Source organism: Pongo abelii, chromosome 1, assembly GCF_028885655.2.
Source record: "Pongo abelii isolate AG06213 chromosome 1, NHGRI_mPonAbe1-v2.0_pri, whole genome shotgun sequence".
NCBI classification, from domain to species: domain Eukaryota; kingdom Metazoa; phylum Chordata; class Mammalia; order Primates; family Hominidae; genus Pongo; species Pongo abelii.
In genome coordinates, this window is record NC_071985.2 from 186,031,749 (window position 1) to 186,039,978 (window position 8,230).

Consider the following 8,230-nt stretch of genomic DNA (forward strand, 5'->3'; position numbering starts at 1 on the left):
AAGTCCTCATTGATTTGAAAGATAAAGCTTTTCTGATGAAGTTAAATTGAGATGTCATTGCTTCATATCAAAGTTGATATGTAAACTGGAAATAAATGGACTTTGGATCCATTTTCAACCCAGCTGTGGCTTTCTGAGACAACCTGATATCACTTTATAGTAGCAAGCCCAAGTGTAGTAACATGGTGGTTCCCTACTGTTCCCCACTGGAGCCATGGACCAGTTAGTGCATCTTTCCCTACATCATTGCTCTTTGGAGTTAAAATTAAGACATGTAAATGGCAGTGGTGATGTCTTGCCCTGTGTTTCCATGCACATTGTTTGGGACTTTAGTTATTTTAATAAATAGCATAAAAATTCACTTACATGTTTTATTGGAGTAAGTTTACGTAATGGATTTGTCAGTGCCACTTCAAGTGTGTTCTGTTTAGCCCTCAGTTTCACTCAACGAATGTAGATACGATTTATATTGCACACTATTGAAGAAACAAAGTGAATTAACTGACAGCCTCATCAAGTACCTTTATCACTGGGAGCCCTGTAATGTTTATACCAAACAAGAAGCTATCTTAATAGTAAAACTGTAACCTAAGCTTTTTAGGCAAAGTCTAATTACCACATCCAATTTAAGGCCACATCTAATTTTTTTTTTTTTTTTTTTTTTTTGAGACAGAGTTACTTTTTTGCCCTGGCTGGAATTCAGTGGTGCGATCTCGGCTCACTGCGACCTCCACCTCCCGGGGTTCAAGTGATTCTCCTGCTTCAGCCTCCCGAGTAGCTGGGACTACAGGGGCGTGGCCCTACGCCCAACTAATTTTTGTATTTTTAGTAGAGGCAGGGTTCCACTGTGTTGGCCAGGCTGATCTCGAACTCCTGACCTCAGGTGATCCACCCACCTTGACCTCCCAAAGTGCTGGGATTACAGGCGTGAGCCACCGCACCTGGCCAAGGCCACATCTAATTAAAATGTCTAAGCAGTTTTGGAGCCTGAATTTAGACTGCAGATTAATTCAACAAAACAATGTCTCTTTCTACTAAACATGTGCCAAGAGAAGAGGAACCATTACTGAAGCCTACTCTAGAAGGTGTTTTACAATGAGAAGGGTGATAGAGTTTGGATGTTTGTCCCCACCCAAATCTCATGTTGAATTGTAATCCCTAATGCTGGAGGTGGGGCCTGGTGGGAGGTGTTTGGGTCACAGGGGCGGGTCCCTCATGGTTTGGTGTTATCTTCAAGATAGTGAGTTCAGGTGAGATCTAGTCATTTAAAAGCTTAAAAAGTGTGTGGTGCCTACCCTGCACCCCCGCCACCACCGCAAACCTCCTTTCTTTATAAATTACCCAGTCTCAGATGTTTCTTTAGAGCAATGCAAAAATGGCCTAGTACAAGTTATTCGGCAAATTAGTTACTATGATAGCTTTTAGGCATCTTTAGAGAAAGCATTAGTACTGGGAAAATTGGATTTTAAAATTTTAGGTCGGGCGTGGTGGCTCACACCTGTAATCCCAACACTTTGGCTGATCACCCGAGGTCAGGAGTTCGAGACCAGCCTGGCCAACATGGTGAAACCCCACCTCAACTAAAAATACAAAAATTAGCTGGGCGTGGTGCCATGCCCCTGTAGTCCTAGCTACTCGGGAGGCTGAGGCAGGAGAATCACTTGAACCTGGGAGGCAGAGGTTGTGGTGAATCGAGATCGCGCCACTGCACGCGCCTGGGCAACAAAGTGAGACTCCGTCTCAAAAAAGAAAAAAGAAAAACTTTGGAGATACTTGCCTATCAAGTGATATATCTCTGAATTTCTTTCCTCCAGTCCTGCAGCATACTGTTTATAAGATAATATGGATGCTACTTCAAATGGAATAGGAAAATGATGGAATTTATATTACCTAACTTCTGGGAAACAAACCTGTTAGTCTGAGTCCTGGCCAAGTGGCAACCACTCTTACCCCACTTCGCCAAAGTTCTCCTCACTCAACCTCTAAGCCCCTTGCCGGTTAGTTTAAATCAATAACTACTCCATGCTCCACTTTTGTCCTCTGCTTTATCCTGCCCTGTGCTAAGCCCCACAGAAGTGGATGTAGACATGTTAAACAGAATCCTTGCCTTTGCCAGCTGTAAAGATTCTACAGAAAACAGATACACCCAGGAAATAGTCACAAGAGTTATGAGAGTATGATGAAAAGCCAACATGAGTGATCTAGACTCTAAGGAGCCACAACAATATATTGGTGATCATGTCCACCTTTTTAAGACTTACTGTGTGCTCACAGGGCATTGTGCAGAGCACTTCACATGCATTAGTTCATTTAAGACTCCTGGCTGACACCAGTTGGTGATAGCTATGGTTTGAATATCTGTCCCCTCCAAACCTCATGTTGAAACTTAATCTTCAATGTGGCAGTGTTGAGATGTGGGGCCTTTAAGAGCTGATTGGGTCATGAGGATTCTGCCCTCTTAAATGGGTTAATCCGTTCATAGATTCATGGATTAATGGTTTATCATGGGAATGAAACTGGTGGCTTTATAAGAAAAGGGAGGCCAAGTGCGGTGGCTCATGCCTGTAATCCCAGCACTTTGGGAGGCTGAGGCGGGAGGATCACGAAGTTAAGAGATCAAAACCATCCTGGCCAACATGGTGAATGGGCATGGTGGTGCGTGTCTGTAGTCCCAGCAACTCGGGAAGCTGAGGCAGGAGAATCGCTTGAACCTGGGAGGCGAAGGTTGCAGTGAGTCGAGATTGCACCACTGCACTGCAGCCTGGCAACAGAGTGAGACACCATCTCACCAAAAAAAAAAAAAAAAAAAGAAAAGGTAGAGAGACCTGAGCTAGCATGCTCAGCCCCCTCACCTTGGATGCCCTGTGCCACCTCGGGATTCTGCAGAGTCCCCACCAGCAAGAAGGCCCTCACAAGATGCAGCCCCTCAACTTTGAACTTCTCAGCCTCCGTAACTGTAAGAATGAATTCCTTTTTATAAATTACTCAGTTTCAGATATTTCTGTTATAGGCAATAAAAACAGACTAAGACAGTGATTGTTATCTTCATAGTTGAGGGAAGAGCCTCAGGTAAGTAATTTACCCAAGTAAGTTGCTACCAGAGATTCAAGCTTAAGTATAACTCTAGAGCTCAAGGTCTTACTAAGCCATTGAGAAATATAACCTCTCAGGCCTGAGGAATTCAGGAAGAGCTTTCTGCAAGAAATAGATCTTGAGCTGAATAAATTATTTCAAATACTACAGCCAATGCTGTCTTTAAATACTGTGCTGTCCTCCAAGCTGCCCCACTTTCCTTTTCTTCAGGAAGGAATCTCTTGCCCTTTAGCCAAGACCAGAAGCAATCATTTTCTACTCATATGTTCTGAAGTAGGCAACCCCAGCTCTGTTAATGTTAAAGTGTTCACTTCCACTGATTTTACAATGTGATAAACTAGTAATGAGTCTGTACTATAAGGGCTCTGGGAAACTGAAGGAACAAAAAGTTCCTTCTGTGCCCTTGTTTTCTAGGCATTGCTCATGAAGGCAGAACCTTTCCTAGCCTCCTAGATTAACTGAGAGGCCCTTATACCAGCAATATAAATTTCCTGATAATGTCTGACGTTTGCAGACTCCTTCACACTTTGCAAAGTGCTTTTCCACATATTTTTCACATAGAATTCTCACAACAAAACCCACTGAAATATGTATGGCAGGCAAAATTGATCCCTTTTTACCAATGATGAGACAGAACCAAAGTATAACTGGGCTAAAATCACACACTTATAGTTAACAACCAGGACACCAGCCTAGTGTCCCTCCACAGCATCTAGCCCAATGCAGCCACTCCCTCCACCTTTCCTCTACGCAGTAGAGGAAAGTATCATTTTTGCACCTAGTGATTCAACAGATAAATAATGTTGATCCTGCTGGACACCGAGCTAGAAGCTGAGCATAAGATGATGAACAAAATGTGCCCTATAGGAACTCAGCCTATTGAGGGAGAGACACGCAAACATTAGCAATACCATTAGATAAGTGATTATAATGAAACTACACAACATGTGAGAATATAAGAGAAGGTGGGAGGTTATTTTCAGAATATTCTAGAGAGGCGGTGACATTTTCCCAGAATCAGGAGTAATAGGAAAGAAAAGAGGAGCCGGGGATATTTCTGATGGAGGGAACCACTTCTGCAAAAGCAAGGAGCTATGAATAGGTATAGCATTTGGAAGAGGGGATTTGGGGAAGGGAACCAAAGATAGGAAAGAAAAGACACACAGGTAGATAGAACACCAAATTAGGAGTCAGCAACAATTGGCTTCCTGTTGTTGCTCTGCCCCAAACTCTGTGACACTGGGCAAGTCACTGGCTTTTAGTTTCTCAATTTTTGAGGCGAAGGGGTTAGACCTGAGTGTCTCTGATATGCTGTGATTGTATGAAATGATGGTGTGGAAATTATATGTGAGCAGTTGTTTGAAAATCCAGAGGTGAGAAAGGCTTCCTGCAAGAGAGAGCACTGGAGTTGCGCTTTGAAAGATTTTGAAGGATTTCCACAGGCAGAAGTGAGATTTCCTTACTTTTTATTTAATATAGTGTTGAATATATTTCATAATTTAAAAGGAAATTCTGTCATTCCTCACAACAATGTTAAGTACTATCTGTTCAAAGTACCAACATATCTTTCTTCAGCTCTGAATTACGCATTCCGTTTCTAAGGAGCTCAAAACATAAAGCCCATGAAAAGGTGCTTTAAGGTTTGGAAGCCTGGACGATGCTCCCTATCTCTTCCTCCCCACTCCCCAAACCGGAACTGTCTGGGTCACAGAGAACATCCTCAGAGGAAATCCTGTTTTCCCACTTCCTGGTCAGAGGCTGAACTCCAGGAAATGGATGGATTTGGGGAGAGCTCTGTGTCCTGCCTCTTCATGGGAGGTCTGGGGCCACAAAGGGGTGAGGGAGGGGCTAATCACAAACACAACGGAAAGATGACATCAGGTATCCAAGAGTGTGAGAGCTTGAGGACCTTAAGCAATCACTTCGTCCTTCTATGCGTGAGGACCCTGGGGTCCAAAGAAGACATGGGACCTGCTCAAGTTCACACAGTGTTGTAAGCAAGAGCTGGGGCTAGAATTCAGGACTCTAGCCTTCCAGGTTTTACTACCATATGCCATGGCATGTGAGTCAGAAAGTTAGGTACTGAGCAATCAAACCCAGGCCTCTCTGTTCGCCTGGACATACCACAAAGGACAGAAAAGGAAGGCAGCCCCCATATGCACAGACACTCTTCAGCCTTCTTACCTTTGCTTACATTACTCCCTTTGCCTCCAAACTCTCTATGGGTTCAAAGTCCTGTGGACCCCTGAAAACCTCTGCCTCCCCTCCCATCCTAAAAGAATTTTCCTAGAATCCTCATGTGGAAGTGACATTATCCTTCTTTGAGACTTCATAGCAGGCCAGACACGGTGGCTCATGCATTATAATCCCAACATTTTGAGAGGGAGGATGACTTGAGCCCAGGAGTTTGAGACCATCCTGGGCACCATAGGGAGGCTCTGTCTCTATAAAAAAATAAAAATAAAATAATTAGCTGAGTATAATGCCACGTGCGCCTGTAGTCCCAGCTACTCGGGAGACTGAGGCACTTGAGTCCAGGAGATCAAGGCTGCAGAAAAGAAAAGAAAAGAAGTCCCATAGCCCTTTCTCTGGTCCTTTTCTTGTCCTCTCACAGAATTCATTACAACCAGCTTGAGAGCTCCTCAAGAACAGGGACTGTGTGTGATCCCCCTGTCCAAGGAAGAGCTACACGGAAAAGATCTGCTGAATGCTTCTGCTATGTCATGGGTGATGTGCTAGACTCTGAGGAGCATAACAAAGAAACAGAAGGTGCTGTTAGATCCTAGTGTTGTAGGTGTGCATGTATGCATGCATGGACACATATGTGCAGAATCATATTCATCTAACACTGATCGGAGTCCTACTCAGTATCTCATTTAGACCTCACAATAGCCCTTCCAGGTAAGTGGAAGCAAACATGCAGCTTCACATGCAGACACTCAGAAGTACTCAGAATTACCAAGAAATGGGACAAATCAGAAGAAAAGACCTGCAACAAGTGACAAACTCCTGGTTCAGGATGGTGGAATAAGAATGAGATTGAGGGAAGGGAAATGAAACTATTCTTAGAGATCTTTTTAAAGACCAGAAACTGCCTGCTATGGAGCCAATACTATTTGCTTGCCGCATTGGGGATCAGTAGGGTTCAAAGGAAAGCATTATTACACATATTCCTTCATCTAATCATCACAATTTGGTGCAGTAATAACAATACTTAACCTTTGCTGAACACACCTGCTATGTCTTAAGTCTGTTACATTTGTTAACTCATTTATTCCTTACAACTGTATGAAGTCGATACTATTCTAATCTCCCATTTAGTAGGCTAGAAATAGGAACAGAGAGGTTAAGTAATGTGGCCCAAGTTCACACAGCCAATATAATGATTCAAATCTTGGCAGTCTGGTTCCAGATCTCATGCCCTTCTTTTTGGTAGAGATGGGGTTTCGCCATGTTGCCAGGTTGGTCTTGAACTACTGGGTTCAAGTGATCTGCCCACCTCAGACTCCCAAAGTGCTAGGATTATAGGTGTGGGCCCCCACACCTGGCCCAGATCCCATACTCTTAACCTGAACATCATATTAGTATTATCCCTGTGAGGAAATGGAGACTCAAGCGTAAAATGACGTGCCCAAGGCTACAACAGGTGAAGTAAGTGGTGAAGTCAGGATTTGAACTCTGGCTGTCTGGCTTCAGAGCCTATGTTCTCCTTCTTTTTCTCCTCCTTATCCCTTGGGAGCAGCAGGTTGAAATAAGCATGTGCTTCAGTTCCCTAAAACAGATGTTCCTACCTTGATAAAGTGACACTAGGTCTTAGATGCTGGTTGGAAGGGGAGCAGGTTCATGTTTCATAGCTGAGTCACTCCTGTGAGTGACTTGCTCCAAACCCCCAAAAACACGAGGGGCCTGTGCTGTGACTCTCCAAGACCTCTGCTTGCCCTCACCTCCCAACCCACCACAGAGACCATCTGTGGAGATAGGGAGAGTCTACCCATCCCCAAACCCCCATTAAGGCCTACATTTCCTGGGCTGTCCCAGGAAGGGGCTGGGACTCACAGCTCATGCAGTCATGGAAATATTTATCTCTCCTCACAAGGACATACAGGATGTACTTTCACATTTCCCTGTGTCTGGTTTCTAGGACCAGGAGGGCTAGCCAGTTCCACTTCCTTCAAGTTCATGGCCCAGGTTCCTGCTGGGTGATTTCCCTTTCTCTCAATTTCTTTCTCCAGCTCTGTCTCTGCTCCTCTTATTTTTAAAACATACATATATTTGCTCCTACTCTGCCTCCATGATATGCTGGGGTATAGACAAACCATAGATGTGGTCCCAGTTTTTGAGAGTCTTGGTGGGGTACACAGACACCCAGATAAGTGTGGTTGGCACCATGTTGTGGGCATGTTTAAGGGACACAGGAGAAGGAGCTGGAGGAAGGGACACAGGAGCAGAGGAAGGACCTTCAGCTCCACTGGGAATCCCAGGGCAACCAAATTCCTTGGCTCTCTCTGCCTTGAGGAGGTTCGCGTGGTGTTCACCCTTCCCCCTCCTTCTGCCACCCAGTTCAGCAGGGCCCAATTCCCCAAGGGTCTGGGGAAACAAGACAATGTGCGAGCAGGGCGCGGTGGCTCATGCCTGTAATCCCAGCACTTTGGGAGGCCAAGTCAGGCAGATCACAATGTCAGGAGATTGAGACCATCCTGGCTAACACGGTGAAACCCCGTCTCTACTAAAAATACAAAAATTAGCTGGATGTGGTGACGAGCGCCTGTAGTCCCATCTACTCGGGAGGCTGAGGCAGGAGATTGGCATGAACCCAGGAGGGGGAGCTTGCAGTGAGCTGAGATCGCACCACTGCACTTCAGCCTGGGCAACAGAGCAAGACCCTGCCTCAAAAAAAAAAAAAAAAAAAAAAGACAATGTGGGAATAACCCGGGAGAAGCAAGATGCCCACCTGTGTGCCACCAAAGGACTGAGCTTATGTATACAATTTTATTCTATTCCTCTCAATTTTTGTAAGCCTCTAGCAGGCACACACCTTAGTCTCCTGAGGCAGTGCAAATGGACTCTTGGGTCCCCTCATATCCCCAGCAGCCAGCACAGGGCCCAGCACTACTGCTCAGAAAGTGTTTGTTTAAAA